We start from the raw sequence: 18,195 nt of genomic DNA on the forward strand, positions 1-18,195 counted from the left end.
TCATTTTACAGAAACAAAAACACATGGGTAGATGTAATCATTTACGGGAGACTTTGATAAAATATTTTTTTCTGGAACACCTGTAAGAATGACTCCCCGGGCGACTGCCCTGTTAGCTCTTGCCTTAATCCGGCACTGAGCAAGAACAAACGTCCCAGACAATTGGATACGTCCCCAACGGAACGTTTTGGATTAGGGGCCCAGGGGCTAAATGACCAGAGAAACAACCGTACACGACACTACATATTTACAAAATCCATGTACCTTTAAACCTCTGGCATTGACAGTGTTCTGTTTACCCCACAATGTAAATAAATTTTCTGTTTATACTCCGGCACGACAACGAAGTCAGTAGAGTTTACAATAAATCGTCAATACAAATATCGTATTTAGCAGTAACGGGCTTGAACCCCGGTCCACACAAGGAACGCGTGCTATGCACTCTCGCCCCTGACCACTCGGCTACGTCAGGCCATATGTTACGCGGAGATGGGAAAACTCCTTGTGCTGTTTTACGTTAAACGCATTGTACTCCCCAATACTTCAGTCGGTGTGAATGAGCAGTTCATAAAATTTATCACTGTAAAGAGCAGTACCGGAAAAAATTTGTGCAATGGTTTTGGCAATGAAGCTAATATGAAAGGAAAAGTTTCAGGTGTTCAGGCAGGACTTTTACAGGAAAATTCGAGGATATTTTTTACACCATGTGCTTGTAACAGTTACAATCTACTTCTAGGGAATATGGCCAAAACCTGTCTTGATGCAACTACCTTGTTTGGGACACTTCAACGTCTGTGCGTGCTCTTTTCAGCATCAACAAAGAAATTGTCATTTTACAAAAATATATGAAGGTTCTTTCTGTAAAGCCTCTGTGAAACAAGGTGAGAGTGTTGAATGCAGTTTCAGATGATGATGCATTTCGATGATGCGTTTTTGGAAATAGCATCAGAAGATGCTCAAGCAAGAAGTGAAGCTGAACCACTAGCTAACTAGACCAAGGAACACAAGTTTCATGTTTCTTTAGTATTTTGGCATGGTTTTTTTGTTTAATGTAAGTAAAGAACTGCAAAGGGATTCCACAGATCTTGCTACAGCTTTCTTCTTCATTTAACACCTTCTGCACTGTCAGATAATGTCAGAATTCTGACATTATCTGAAACGTATAATACATAGAAAAAACGATGTTTATTTTAATCAGCGCTTTCGTTTAAGACTGGGCACTGAAGTGGTTACGTAATATCCCAATTTGTTTTTGAAGTCAAGCACATTGCGTGTCCAGGTACTGCTGTTGCTTCGTACAGTTCTTACGGTTGTCGGTATCGTTGCTCCATGAAAACGAAGTACTATCTCTGTACTACCAATATGACTCTTTTAAAGATCATTAACCCTTTATTAATTGTCCATTTTAATATCATCTTTGTTTTTAATAGATTCTATAGAATTTTTAAAAAATTGTGACAGTTCATTTTTATTTATGCTTTTCTCGAAGAACATGTTGTTGATTTTAAGGTTTTCGTTCTATTCCCTACTTTTTTTTCTATCTACACTTTCCCACTCTGCATTAACACACAACACTGAAAAGGTGCATTATTTAATTCCGGAAAATTATTTTTTAATGGTGCTTAGGGATTAAATGGAAACATTGTATAGTGTACAGCGTAATTTGTCCTGCGGCACCTGGTAATCCACCACAATTCCGCTATAATATCGCTCTACAGCGATTTATATGCGTGACGGCACACAGTAATCTGGGAAAACCCCAACGTGAGTGAAATATGATTTTTTGTGTTTTTTAGGTGTACGTTATATTACGTTGTTCAACTGGCCTCTTGGCCTAGAGGGCCTTCGAACGCCATTGAACCTTAGTTACCATTCAACTGCACGAACAGCCGGGCACGGAAGGCAAACGATAAACTTTAGGGGGCGAAATCCAGAGTCACATGATCGTTCTGGAGAGAGACATTCAAAAAAATTAATTAATTAAAATAAATAATAAAATAATTAATATTAAAATAATAATAACTGAAGGGACGCTTCGGGATAATGCCCATTTTACACCCACGGGGAGTGTATTTGGACACTTTACCACTGAGAAGTCAGGGTAAATTCCATGTGACCTGACGTGTAGATATCAGTATCATTTAAATGTATTCTATAAAGACTCCCGCAATCTACACCTAGAAGCAGATGCCCTTCTTGTTGTTAATAAGACAATAGGGGTGATAATCAAATATCTTTTTTCACTTAGTGTTGCAATATCCTTTGGAGGACAATGTTCTTAACATTACACCTTATCACTTTTCTTTATAATCTGCTCATTTTCAATAATCACTCCTTACATTCAAAAAAATGGCCTTGCAGAAAAAAATGGCACACACTATCACTTCGTAGTGGACATTCCAATGATAAGACTCCAAATAAACAGAATTCCTGGCCAACAGAGCAAAACAAATTGGCCGATCAGCATTCTTAACGTGAATGTTATGATAAAATAATCTATTGACCCACTATTTAAATTATCTAAATTCTATTAATAATACACTGAGCGCATGTAGTTTTTATGTATCGAATTTATTTTATTAATGGCCGAAATAAAAGGTCCCTCGCCACTCCTCTCCTCTGTATACCTCTTCGGACTTCTCATTGTGCACACTGCACCCACAAGATGTCCATTTGACACCAAATGTGGATGGAAGTCAGTGCCAATGAATATCCCCAATACACGATAATGGATTAGTACAAGCTAACATATTATTACATATTACCTAATACATAATGACACATTATGTATTAGGGGTATAGCATAACATACAGCCCCAAAGTGAAATGATTGAAGTCAACCCAACGCATTACAACAAAATTAGCTTTCAAAAATAAGTACAACGAAAGTTGAAGCGCTATAATTCGGGCTCTGTTTTTGAGTTTTCTACAGAGCTGACGGACGATGATAGTCCTCGAACGCATTCGACAACATTTCATGGTACGCAATGATAGTCCTCGAACGCATTCGACAACATGTCATATTACGTAAACTCTGAAGAAGATTCCCTAAACCTAGTTTCCTAACCAATACCCTACACGCGATATATTTACATATTCGCTAATTCTGCGCAGATGGCCGAGTTCAACTTTCAAAAGTACTTCGGGCAAAAGTATGCAATTAACGTATTCGACACAGTCGTGTCGTATGCCGAATTCCGAATTCATACCCCTCACCACTCCTCTCCTAATTGGTATGCGTTCTTCGGATCCTCTGATCTTCAATAAGTAGAATTGGTTGGAACCCGAGCCCCAAGTAATAAATCCCAATAGATACGTACATTCCTGATCAAAAGATAAAATGATGGTTCTGAAAATGACCGGTTATTTTTATAACATTTGTTCTAATTGTGACGTCATTTCGATACCACTCAAAGATGGCCTCAAAACGGAAATAACAAATTTAGTGTAATTTATTGTTTTGGCTTCCTGTGATTATTGAATGAATAACTTCATGATTGTTGATTAGTTTTTATTTTGCAGTGTGCAACTGAACCCATCACCACCTGTTGGATATGATGTAAAATCCGTGAAATCCGTGGTGAACTTATGTGCTTCATTGGCTGAGGAAGAAATAAAAAATAAAATAAAAAAATAATAAAAAAAATGCAGATCGCAACTTCAACCCAATAATGGTGGTGAATTTCGTAGTTTCTTCATTTTTACTTCTGAAAAAAAAAATTGGATATTATGAGAAAAAATATGCCACGAAGGAAAGGAAACTGTTTCAATTAGAAAGCAGAAGAATATCGCAGGATCATTGAACTTCTGATAAGGGAAGGATTATGTAACAGTAAATAGAAGAGGTAGCTCCTGTTGAGGGAAGGCAATAGTTGTGACGGGCGATGGATTGAAGATAAGACTTGAACAGCTGGGTTTAGTTGATGGAAGGTGTAAATGTGGTGGCTCATGGACAGTACAGCATATTGTTTTAGAAGTTCCTTATTTGAAGTAATGAGAAATAAATTATATATATATATACAGGGTGGCCATAATTTAAGTATCCCTATTCAGAGCTTCTTTAGCTCTAAGTAATAAGTGCAATGCCACAAAAATTAGTAATTAAACTATTCAAAGAATGGTTAGAAGGATCCCGTGAAAAAAAAAAAAAAAAGTAGTCCCAAAATCTGCCAATAGGGGATAATATGGCGTAAAGGAGGAAAGACATGACAAAGTACCGAAAAATAAATAACCAAGACAAACCTTAATGAAATTACAAATTTTTATTTGTGCTCTTTGCAAAATAAAATAGAAAGAAACTGAACTGAACTGACAGAGAAAACGGTTTCACAGCTCCAAACTCATTCGAAGTTTGCTCTCGATGGTCAATGATGTCGCTGATGGTGGAGTTGGTGTTCCATGTGATTATCATTGTTCTGGACAAGAAATTGCATTCGATGCACGGTGTGCTCGACTGCAGAATGCAACATCTCTCGAGTAATGTTCTGCACATGCTGTGTTACGTTCTCCTTTAACAGAGCCAGATTAGGGACACCAGATTAGGGACAGACATTGGCCGTGAGGTGATCCCACAGCTAAAAATCACACGGTGTAAAGTCAGATGAACGTGGTGGCCATGCAATGAAAAACAAATGACTATGACTCGTTCTGAAGTAAAGTGAAGACGGAGCAGCTGCTGTACTGTTCTTGGTGTTGTTTGGTTTTTAGGAGATTAGCAACCAAGGCCATATTACTCCGGGGATATGGGTGGTCATTCCCTGACCTTTCCCATCCTCCGTATTTGGTGGTCACGAGCTCGAACCCCTGTCTAATCAAGAAGCGTGTGCTACGCAATGCTGCTCCTGCCCACCTGGCTACGGAGACGCCAACCGCTGCTGCTGTACTGGTCATGCGATATGAAGAGGAGCCCCATCTTGCTTAAAAATTGTCTCATCCAGACTTACTCTTTGCTGCAGTTGAGGAATAATGTTAACAGTAAACTTACAGAATACACCTGCGATGTTTGCGTTATGCCTTTATAGTTCCTTGCTGCTGGAAAAATTAAATTAACTCAGATTTATGCAAATTTTCTGCTCTCTTAGGAGTCTTATTTTTTAGTTTGGATTTAAAATTTTAATTCAGGTTTGTATACCATAAAACCAAGTACAGTATAAATAAAACTAATGTTCTCTCTCTTCAAAAACCTCTTTAACAAACTCTAAAAATGCAATATTATTATCCCCATTTTCAAAGAGGCGCCATGACTCCAAAGAGGAGAGGTCAACCACTTTCTTTAATTTATTTCTCCTTACTTCATAAAAGGAACAATTTAAAACAATATGCTGTACTGTCTCCGAACCATCACATCTACACCTTCCATCATCAACTAAACTCAGCTGTTCACGTCTTACCCTCATCCCATGGCTCGTCACAACAATTGCCTTCCCCCAACAGAAGCTACCTCTTCTATCATCTGATACGTAATCCCTCCCTTATCGGACGTTGTCCAATGATCCTGCCATATTCTCATGCTTTCTAATTGAAAGCGTTTCCATTCCTTCATGGACTCTTTTTTTTTTTCCCCTCATAATATAAAAGGTTTTTCAGAGGTGAGGTACAGAGATAATTAAGAAACTAAAAAGTTCACCGTTGGTATTGGGTTGAAGTTACCATCCCATTTTTTTTTTTTTTTTTTTCCTTCTTCAGCAAACGAAACACACAAATCCACCACGGATTTTCATCAAATCATACACCTGATAGGTTCAGTTGCACACTTCAAAATAGAAACTACTCAACAATAATGTAGTTATTCGTTCAATAATCACAAGAAGCCAAAACAGCAAATTACACTAAATTTGTTATTTCCGTATTCAAGCCACATTTGGTGTCAAAATCACGGCACAGTTAGAACAAATCTTATAAAAAGGACTCGTCGCTTACAGAATCTTGAGTTTACCCTTTTGATTAGGAATCTGCGTAGCTATTTGGATTTATTACTTGGGACTCGGATTTCAGCCAGTTCTACCTATTCATGTCCAGACGATATAAAGAACGCATACCAATTAGGAGAGGAGAGGTGAGTGGTATGAATTCGGAATTCAGCATACGACACGACTGTGTGAAATAAGTTAATTACATACTTTTGCCCGAAGTACTTTTGAACGTTGAACTCAGCCATCTGCACAGAATTAGTGAATAAGTAAATATATCGCGTGTAGCGTGTTGCTTAGGAAACTAGGTTCAGGGAGTCTTCAGAGATTGCGTACTATGACATATTGTCGACAGCGTTCGAGGACTATCACCGAGCGTTAGCTCTGAAGAAAACTCAGAAATCGAGTCCTAATTATGGCACTTCAACCGTCGTTTTACTTATTTTTCAAAGCTAAAGTTGTTGCAATGAGTTGGGTTGACTTCAATCATTTCACTTTGGGGCTGTATGTTATGCAATACCCCTAATACATATCGCGTCATTATGTATTGGATAATATGTAATAATATGTTGGCTTGTACTAATCGATATTAAAATGTATTAGGGATATTCATTGGCACTGACGTCCATCCACATTTGGTCTCAAATGGACATCTTGTGGATGCAGTGTGTTCAATTAGAAGTCCGAAGAGGTATACAGAGGAGAGGAGTGGCGAGGGACCTCTTATTTCGACCATAAATAAAATAAATTCGATACATAAAAAAAGCATGCGCTCAATGTATTATTAATAGAATTTAGAGAATAATAAACAGCGGCTCAACAAATTATTTTACCATAGCCTTCACGTTAAAGATGCTGATCGGCCGATTAGCTTTGCTCTGCTGTTTATTTTGAGTCTTATTATGGGAATGTCAGTCACGAAGTGAGAGTGTGTGCAATTTTTCCGGCAAGTACCGTTTAGAATGTAAGGAGTGAGAAGTGAAAATGAGCAGTATATAAAGAAACAAGAGATAAGCTTTAATTTTAAGAAAATTGCAATCCAACGGATATTGCAACACTAAGTGAAAATAGATATTAGAGTATGACCCTAATTGTCTTATTAACAACAAGAATGTCATCAGCGTATAGGTACAGAGTGTGGGAGTCTTTATGGAATACATTTAAATGATAGTGATGAATGGTAAAGTGTCCCAATATATTCCTCCTTGGTGTAAAATAGGCATAATCCCGGCGGTTCCCTTCAATTATTTTATTTATTTATTTATTTTTATTTTATTATTTTATTTTTTGACTGTCTCTCTCCTGAAAGATCACGGGACTCTGGATTTCGCCCCCTAAAGTTTATCGTTTGCTTTCCGCGCCCGGCTGTCCGTGCAGCTGAACGGTAACTAAGGTTCGAAGGCTCTCTAGGCCGTTTGAACAACGTAATATAACCTACACTTCAAACACAAAAAATCGCATATCACTCACGTTGTGGCCTTCCCAGATTACCGTGTGCCGTCACGCATATGAATCGTCGTGGAGCGATATTATAGCGGAGTTGTGGTGGATCTCCAGATGCCGCAGCAATAATTATGCTGTACGCTATACAATATGTTGTAATTTATTCCATTTTTCAAAATATTTATGGTTTTACGCTGGACAAAAGAAAACTTTAGATTAGGATGCAGCGAAATCGCCGCGACGTGCCTGGGACTGTGGCAAAGGCCAAGAAGGTCGAAAGATTCTAAAAGTTTATCGCATTGATGAATCCTTTGTTTAAGAAACGCTTTTTTAGATATCATTATATATGATGATGAACCCCAATATTGCATTTCACTTTACTTTTTATATCAGTAATGTTGTCTATAAATCCATATAGTCTATGACTATGATGGACATTGAAATATATTTTTTTGTTGTTGTTATTCCTAACGATCATTATTTATGTATTCCCTAAACTGCGCAAATTTTTCAGAAGCAATCTTACAACTTCCAATATTACAACGGTCGTAGTCATAAAGAAAAGAGATGCGAACACGTATTTTTGATATTGCCTAGAATTATCTCCTGTAGATTGTAGAGGAGTGTAAGAAAGGAAGATTAGCAGTACTGATCAGCCGCAGATATCCAACAGTTGGTGGTGTTATATGTTAGCTTTCATTCACTGACCTGTAATGCTTTATTAATACCGAAGGAAGAACGGGATTTTTCCAGGAAGGTCGCGTATAAAAGTTATCCAGTCAGAAATTTCAACGATGTATCATCGTTGAAATTTCTGACTGGATAACTTTATCAAGTCTGTATCAAGTATCTCTATCTGTCTGTATCTGTATAGCCCTGTATCAAGTCTGATCGATGATCTTGAGTGTGATTTGAATTTGCATATGGGAAGGAAGACGCTTGCAACGTTTCGTGTGGAAAGCCGTTTGGTTCAACATGTAGTAACTTTAAGATCAATTTTTATGCCTGAAACGTAATACAACCTTGGAAGGTTTATTACAGGAATTATAATTTTCCATCCAAAGAACCATATGTCCACTCATAATCGTTAATTGTTTCAAAATAGAATGGAGGCGAACATGATAGAATCTCTTTGATTATATTAAATTAAAATAGAAACTCTGTGATTTATATTAATAAATATAATTTAATTATATAATTTGAATTTTATAAAGTAATTTGAAAGCGGAAAATTATTTCGGCTTTAATTTAATGTCAAAATAATCAAGAGAGATTGTATAAAAGTAACCGTAGTAATTCAATCCTTTTTTTTGTGCCAGATATACGCAGAACTTGGTTCGAATTATGTCAATGGCATGAGGAACTTTTATGAGAGTTTCAGGCATAAATATTGTTTTTAAAGCATTGTTACAAATATAAAAAAAAGTTTTTCAAGCGGAGTCAGATTGGGTAACAGGAAAAAATATCCCATTTTCTTGTTATTATTATAATCCTTAAGATTATTTATATATCTCAAGCAGAATGGAAGCAGCACTATATCAAACTATTGTCTCCCAATTCTTTCTAATTAGGGAATGAATTGGAAGATGAATGTGTGGTAGCCGAAGACGAAAAAAATGTAACAATGGAAGAACTACAGTTAATATTACAAAAACCGAATAGGGCGAAGCATAGACAATTTAAAAAAATTAGAACTATTTAAATATGGTGGCACCTTACTATAAAACGCACTACTAAAATTATTTAACATCATATGGCATAAGCAACAGATTCCCAATCTTTGGCTATACTCTAATATATTAAAATAAAGTTAATAAATATAGGGAACAAGTCTTAGAGAACAATGTGGGTTCAGAAAAGGGAGAAAAGGAATAGCAGCCATTTTTTAATTACAACAAATTTTGAAGAAAAGAAGAGAATTTAACCTACCTACCAACGTTTCTGCTGTTTATTGCTTATGAAAAATCATATGCCAATGTAAACCAGGAAAAACTTTGGCAGATTTACACGATGAAAATATCCCACCACAATTCCGTAAACGATGCAAAGTCTATAAAAAAATCATAAAATATTCTAACGGCCACCTATCAGACCCAATTACAACCAATAAAGGAGTCAAACAAGGATGTGGACCATTACCAGGTTAGGACGCCTCCGTAGCCAGGTGGAAAGGAGCACACGCTTCTTGATTAGACCGGGGTTCGAGCCCGCACCACCAAATACGGAGGATGGGAAAGGTCAAGGGAATGACCACTGCATATTCCCGGAGCAATATGGCCTTAGTTGCTAATCCTCCTAAAAACCAAAATAACAACAATTACCAAATTTATTTAAAACATCAATAAAATTATTAAAAAATGGAAACAAACAGTTAAAAACGGAATACTGTTGAACAAATTAGGCAAAAATTACGAAATTAAAATCTCCACCTCAAAAACAAAATGAATGGGATTATGTGGGTAAAATAACATACAAAGAGTCAAAATTGTTTCTAATCACAAAATAATAGAACAAACATCTGATGTCACCTATTTGGGAAATTTAATCTCAAATGAAGGGAAAGGCATCCACAATAAACAAGACACCCTCCTCCCCTGAGGCATCTATAAATGCTTTTTATTATTATTAAATAAGTTTATTATTATAGCAAGTGATTGCTTTCATCACTTTTAAACAGCCTAGAAGGGTGTACAAAAATGCAGGAATGGCAATTTTTACGATACGATATTTACAAACGTGTTTATAATATTTACAAAAGTGCGAGTCGTTTATAGTATTATTATATAATACTGTAAGCTTTACAGAATGTAATTATCGAAAAATTTAGAAGAGGAAATTATTCACAGTACCATTTAAAAGTACCATTATAAAAGTCCAACAGCTATTTTATATTTTGGTCATTCCTTCCTATTTATAAAGTTCAAGTTCCCGGCTTTTTCTAGTTCAAGCTTCTTCATACTTCTATTGTTCAAGCAAGCTGCAAGCTTCAGAGAGGCTCTTCACTCTATACTGCTTGCCTTCACAGTATTCACGGGGCCTATTGCCAATGAATTGAAAAGAGTGACTGCGTTGTTCGGAAAGCAGTTCTTCAGACAGCACATGTTGGATAGTGTAGAAGGCAACGTTAAGTATGGATTGTCATTACTGCGTTCAGCACGTGCAGTAGCGATAACTGCATGAAGACTGAGGCATTACCCACTACTCGATTGCCAGGAATCTGTTTATGTACGACGCCGGAGCAGAAGACCAGATTGATGATGCATATAGTGCGATTGGTTGTAGGCACCGCTGGACGTATTCTCCGACTACATGGACGTTGAGTAATCCCGTCAGCTCTTGTCGAATTTCCCACATCATCACCGAGAAAGTCTTCGATTTCATGATCGAGAAATGGATCTGAAAAGTGAGGCCCTCCTCCCAAGTCAAGCTGAGGTCGGTGTGAGACCACTTTTCTTTTCTGCACTCCGTTGTGATAGGCTCTGATATCAATTTGGATTTTCTTTTTTGTAAATGTGATTTGGGCTGATTTAGATATGTTTAGCTCCAGACCCATCTGCATTAGATCGGTTACAAGGCTGTTGATCAGGACGGCGGCTCGCTGATTTATCAGGTTGGTTTGTTCAGGGTCTTTTGATTTTATATATAATTTGAGGTCATTTGCATATGATGAGAAATCAGTGTACCTTCCGAGGGTAGGTTTAAGGGCCGAGGCGAACAACAAACCGAACAGGACACTTGGTTTTTTTTTTTTTTGTTTTTTTTTTTTTTTAGGAGCATTAGCAACTAAGGCCATATTGCTCGGGGATATGCGGTGGTCATTCCCTGACCTTTCTGCATTCTCCGTATTTGGTGGTGACGGGCTCGAACCCCGGTATAATCAAGAAGCCTGTGCTACGCACTGCTGCTCCTTCCCACCTGGCTACGGAGGCGCCCGAACAGTACACCTCCCTGCGGTACTACCCGCGTTATAACACGCTGCTGATGATGAGTTGCCTTGGCGAAAGGATGAGGTTGATGGTTTTTAACAGACTTCCTATTATGCCAAAGTATTTTTTTCCAGAATGCAGGTGACAGCAGGAATTGACAGCCTATTATAATTAGATGAAATATCAAGGAAGATGACGTCCAGCTGATATTTACTGTTGAGAGCAGTTTCATGTTTAAATTAGGTGTCTAGTAGGTTTGTATATATAGACCTTTTGGGGATCACAGTATCAAGATGGTTAGGTCTATAAACATCTTGATATTTATATCAACTTGCGTTTGTCGATCAGTGCTGATAACATAGATTTTCCAAACACTTTTAATAGAGAGCAGCCCACTGAGATCGATCTGTAGACATTAGGCTCCTTAGAGTTTCTTCTTTTGGGTATGGGTGATTCCACATTGTCGGGATTGATCCGGATTTTAATATCTGATGAAAAATTGGTTGTAGGGGTTCCACAATGAAGGCAATGCACATTTAACCATGAATAGAGGAAAGCCGTCAAGACCAATTGTAGTTTTATTTGGAAGTCTATTAATGGCATTTATAGTAGTAGTAGTAGTAGTAGTAGTAGTAGTGGCATGTGATGAAAGAAAGCAAATGTATGAGCTTATGCAGCATCAGCCAAAAAAAAAAAAAAAAATCACACCATTCTCTCCAAATGCCTGTCCAGTTCCTCCTTAAATTTATTCAACCTATCAACTTCCACAACGACAGATGGAAGTTTGTTCCAGCAATTAACCACCCGCTGGCTAAAGGCAAATTTCCGCACATCTATTCTACATCTGTCTTTTCTTAATTTTAATTTATGCCCCCTTAGGTTCGTAATCTGAACAAGTGGAAGGATCCCATCAGAATTCAGCGTGCTCAACCCATTCAAAGCCTTATACACCTTAATCAGATCACCGCGCAGGTGCCTAGTCTCCAGCCACTGCAATTTGCAGAATTTAAGCCTGTCTTGGTAAGAGTATCCCTTCATTCCCCTCACCAATATCTCGTTGCCCTTCTCTGTACACGCTCAAGAAAATCGACATCCTTCCTAAAATGAAGCCTCCAGACCTGTACTCTAAAAATATAAACCTCTTTGAAAACAGCAACCTAAATTCTCCCCGACATTTCGGGTTTAAGGGAAAATTTTGCGAAGATGCAATTGTGGATTTCGTCCATCACATTGGGACCACTCAGGCTAAATATGAATTAGCCATTTTTAATGATTCGAAGGCGCATTCGATTCCCTGTGGTAGGAAAGTGCCCTCCGTAGACTCGTCAAGGCCAGTTGATTTCGACAACTGCTCCACGTAATTAGAAGCTACTTTCAAGACAGATATATCAGAGTCATCTCAAATCAGCAGTCTCTAACAAGAAAAGTTTCCAGAGGGTGTCCCCAAGATTCTGTCTTGGAACCCATCATCTGGAATAGTCCTAGACAGTTTGTTACTTCGCAGTTTTGAGACACCCGCAATAGCATATGCCGACGATTTCACTCTCGTCTTTGCAGGAAAATCTCTCTGGGATCTCAAATCTCTCGCCAAATTGGTCCTATCCGAACCCCTTTCTTGGGCAGCTACTAATAAACTGAGTGTATGTCCTTCAAAGACCAAGATGATGACTTTCAGGGGAAAATTTGATTATGGTACACCTCCCCTGCACCTCCAAAATTATAAAATAGATCTACTTTCTTGAAAGGACGTACCTAGGTGGGATATCGTGCTAGATAATTCTTTTCCACGGACGAACTGATTTCAAACCAGAATAACTTTGCGATAGGACTCACCTGACTGGACTACCTGATTGGTATTTACTGGCCGCACATACCTGACAATACGAACTTGCCTTCTTCTTCCATGGATCCGATTTTTTAATTTGTTTCTTCCCAGCTACTAAAGGATACAAATTGTGGCCTTACGATGCGAACGCTTTTGCTGATACCCAGGATTTGGATCTCCTGTGGCACGGGATTGCTTGCACTCACTGCTTTCTCCAATTATTTTTAAAATTTTTATTTTTAATTAATTTATTCGTTATTTTTTTATTTATCTTATTTTATCTTTTCTTATATACACCTTTTTTAGGTATATATAAGAAAAGGGTAGCACAGTGTATCGTCACCGTCCTCCCTAGACCGGGTGGAAAAGGTGTTCTAATCCAGTCGATGACGCGAGGAACTTTAATGGGCTTTTTCACTCCGGGGCTGAGTTATTCGGTCTCAGGCGTAGATAGCAAGGTATTTCCCCCAGAAACTGGGGGTTTTCTTCCAGCAAACAGACAACTCGACCATAGAACACACGCAATTAGCAGACATCAGACACAGCATGGCAGATGAATTTAATTATTAGGGTGGCCAAAATATAACAGTTTTTGGCCTAGAGTGCCTTCAAACGCCATCGAACTTTAGTTACCATTCGGCTGCTCGGGGAGCAGGAGTAGGAATGCAACCGATAAACTTTAGTCGGGAGAAATCCAGAGACGCCTGAACTTTCTAGTGAGGGACACTGGAAATAATATTAATAATTGAAAGGGTGCACCGGGGTCGTGCCCATTTTACACCCAGGGGGAATGCATTGGGACACTATACCAATGAGAGGTTACGGTAAATTCCATATTACGGGATGTGTAGGTATCAGTATCACTTAAATGTATTCCCTAAAGACTCTCACACTCTATACCTAGAAGCAGATGTCCTTAATGTTATTAAGACAATTTGGGTCTTAATCTAATATCTATTTTCACTTAGTATTGCAATATCGGTTGGAATGCAATGTTCTTAAAATTACAGCTCATCAGTAGTTTCTTTAAATACTGTTCATTTTCACTAATCACTCCTTACAATTTAAAACTATCCTTGCAGAAAAAAAATGGCACACGCTATCACTTCGTGGCGGACGTTCCACTAAGTCTCCCAATAAACAGAATGCTTTGATATCAGAGCAAAACAAATCTGCCGATCAGCATCCTTGACGTGAAGGCTATAATAAAAATCTCTATTTAGTTTCCTTTTAAATGATCTAAATTGTATTAATAATACACTGAGTGCACGCTTCCTTTATATATCGAATTTATTTTATTAATGGCCGAATTAAGAGGTCCCTCGCCACTCCTCTCCTCTGTATACCTCTTCGGACTTCTCATTGAACACACTGCATCCACAAGATGTCCATTTGAGACCAAATGTGGATGGAAGTCAGTGCCAATGAATATCCCTAATACACGATAATGGATTAGTACAAGCTAACATATTATTACATATTACCTAATACATAATGACACATTATGTATTAGGGGTATAGCATAACATACAGCCTCAAAGTGAAATGATTGAAGTCAACCCAACTCATTGCAACAAAATTAGCTTTCAAAAATAAGTAAAACCACACCGGATGAAGCGATTACCTTAAGTTTCTAATTTCTGAGTTTTCTTCGGAGCTAACGCATGGTGACAGTCCTCGAACGCTGTCGACAACATGTCATAGTACGCAATTTGTGAAGAAGATTCCCTAAACCTAGTGTCCTAAGAATATACCATACATCCGATATATTTAGATATTCACTAATTCTGTGCAGATGGCCGAGTTCAACTTTCAAAAGTACTTCGGGGAAAAGTATGCAATTAACTTATTCGACACAGTCGTGTCGTATGCCGAATTCCGAATTCATACCCCTCACCACTCCTCTCCTAATTGGTATGCGTTCTTCGGATCCTCTGATCTTCAGTAAGTAGAATGGGCTGAAATCCGAGTACCAAGGAATAAATCCCAATAGATACGTGCATTCCTGATCAAACGATAAACTGAAGATTCTGTAAACGACCAGTTCTTTTTATAAGATTTGTTCTCATTGTGACGTCATTTTGATACCACTCAAAGATGGCCTTAAAACAGAAATAACAAATTTAGTGTAATTTATTGTTTGGGCTTCCTGTGATTATTGAATGAAAAACTACATGATTGTTGAGTAGTTTTTAATTTGAGTGTGCAATTCAACCGATCAGGTGTTGGATTTGAGGTAAAATCCGTGGTGGACTTCAATAGGTAGAATTGGCTGGAACCAAGTCTCAAGAAATTATGTGCTTAAAAAGCAAAAAAAAAAAAAAAATGGGGATCACAACTTCAAACCAATACCAATGGTGAATTTTGTAGTTACTTAATTATTTCTGTACCTTACCCTAAACTCTCTGTCTCTTTTCCTCCCCATCCAGCTTATAGTTATCTCCTTAGATTTCTTTTTATTCTTTACATATTCCTGGCGTGTCACTAAGGGCAGGAACACACTATTATCACGTCACGTGAATCTTGTCATAAAAGTGGTACTCTGTGGTCCCGGTTTAGTGTAAACTGCGAAGTCTGTCGGAGAAGAAAGGTCACTGTAACGTAGGGTGGTCACATTAAAAATTTGATCTCGAGGTACTCATGCTTATGTTTGGGGTATTCATTCCGCGTTTAGGGGTTCTCGCATTATATCTTGAGAAAACCGAACAATTTTAATAACAACCATTTTATTTCTATGTTTTGTTGATTTTTACAAGTTCGTGGAATTCAAAATTATTCAAATTTAAATAAAATTATTATCGAATTATATCCCGTGCTTTAATTTAATTCTGAAATTTCGGAAAAGAAAGGCATTGGGCCACTTGAAAGGGTCCAAAGACGGCAACTCGCCTGGTGAGATTGGCAAAAGCGCGTCGATATGAGGAAAGACCGATTATGTGGGTTGCAGAGCTTGGAAACTAGGCACCTTAGGGGACATAATTGAGGTGTTTAAGGCTCTGAGAGGCATAATAAAATTAATAAGGACGATATTTTCATGGTTATGAATGTTTCTAGAAATATGGACAATCATTTAAAGTTGTGGGGGGCGATATTTAGATTGGATTGCAGGAAGTTTTATTTTAGCCAGGGAGTTATAAATTACTGGAATAAATTATCTACATGGGTGATGGAGGCTGATAGTTTGGGGCAAAGGTCAGCTGGATAATCACTTACGAGTGGAGGGAAATGTTTAGGTTGTCCATTTCCTTTTTCTCTTATTAATTATTATTATTATTATTATTATTATTATTTAATTTTCTTCTTATTATTATTAATTTGATTTTATTCTTGTTATTTTATTGTACGTATTTATTGTTATTTTTTATTTTTTATTTATTATTTATTTTATTTATTTATTTATTTTTTTTTAATAGCTACCTGTGTATCAATTGAAATATCATGAAACGTCGTAGCAGGCATTTTAGTTTTAATCCTTTATATTAACGTTGCAAGCGTCGCTAATATAAAGGTTTAATCCTTTATATTAGCGTTGCATGGTGCAAGGAAGCCAGTGGCTTACCACAGGCTTCCTTTCACCATGTGGCCATTACTAATACTAATACAACAGGGCGAAATGAAATAGTATAATGTTAAGTAATCCATCTGAAGTAACAGCGCTAATATAAAGGATTAAAACTAAAATGCCTGCTACGTTTCATGATATGTCAATTGATACACAGGTAGCTATTAAATGAGAAAAGAGGGTTGTATCAACGAGATAATTAACCTATGGATACAGGAACAGCTGGAAGGGTGACAAAGCTATTTCTTCCTGAGGTGACGTTTCTCCGAGATGAAAGAGTAGCTAAATATTACTCCTGGGTTGGAGTTGCTGAATACATATAATAACAGGCCATGGCTCATTCAATGAGAAACTATTTGCTCTAGAATTAACAAATACTGAATTGTGTTTATATGGAGCCAAGGAAAATTGGTTTCACATTTTGTATGAATGTAGTGTGGGATCTGTAATTAGTGAACTCCTTGTGAACGTGATTCCTTGACAGCGGTTTCATCTTTTTATTGAACGAGATTAACTTCAGATATTACAAACTTTTGCTGAAACAGCATTTGATCTGAGAAATATGCTTCCACAATTAAGAATTGGTTTAATTTCGGTTAACTCTTATTAGTTTGGTGTTTCTATTTATTGTTGGCGAGTATTTATTTTAAGCTTTGAAGTGGGTCCCCAGAGTGTTTTTTTTTTTATTGTTTTATTTATTTGTCTTCAAAACTGAGACCGTAGCGTCCCATCTACTGGAACAATTGTAAATTCCCGTGGTGTGGATGAGTATCTGGAAGCAGCCTTCCTGGTGATCGCTGTTTCTGGATAGCCAAGAGTCCAGTACAACACAACATACATAAAATACATAAACATTACACGTCTGGCTTATTTTACAGAGTCTTTTAAAACCTACAATAATACGAGGCGGATTGGAACTGTCGTTCTAGAAGCCGCCCTAACAATAATACATGTCCACATGTCCATGTTTAGTAACAACACAAAATCCCTCACCAAGCCAGTATTAACTACAACGACGACAATTATTCGGATGTTGAGAGTATTTGAACAAGGACAGCACCTCTTGAAAGCGGAATTTCCTTCAGGTTCATGCAGAGCACTGGGGGATTTCTGAGAGCCTGTAGTCATTCGGCGCACGATCTCCCAGATGAAGTCGTGAATTTCGAAGCAGAGATCTGGCCCACTTTATTACCCAGCATTCTGTACCAATTTTTTTTTTTTTTTTTTTTTTGTTGGGCTAGGAGGAGGCAGTCAAAAATTCCATGTGAAGCCATAATTAAGTTTTCAGAATATCCCACATTTCCACATAGCATGAAGATTTCTACCGTCTCAGATGCAACTGTTAATCGGGTTCCGAGGCTGTAATTAATACATTTGTGTCCTCTTTAAGCCGCTCACAGGTATCCACAATGGTTGATTGAATCTCATTTGGAATTCTGATTCGAAATTGTCGATAACAAAACGAGCAGTATGCCAATTTTGAAACAGTATCCTCGCTGTGATCTTATAATTCTTTTATTAAATACATTT

The 18,195-nt window shown here is 37.5% G+C and overlaps 1 long non-coding RNA gene across 1 annotated transcript in view; it reads right to left on the reverse strand.

Moving 5' to 3' along the window:
• Positions 1–18,195, reverse strand: part of LOC150077741 (uncharacterized) — a 254,842-nt gene that overhangs the window by 65,551 nt on the left and 171,096 nt on the right. The gene's annotated exons all lie outside the window — the stretch shown is intronic.

Source organism: Mastigoproctus giganteus, chromosome 11, assembly GCF_048544385.1.
Source record: "Mastigoproctus giganteus isolate SK-2022 chromosome 11, ASM4854438v1, whole genome shotgun sequence".
Lineage (NCBI taxonomy): Eukaryota > Metazoa > Arthropoda > Arachnida > Uropygi > Thelyphonidae > Mastigoproctus > Mastigoproctus giganteus.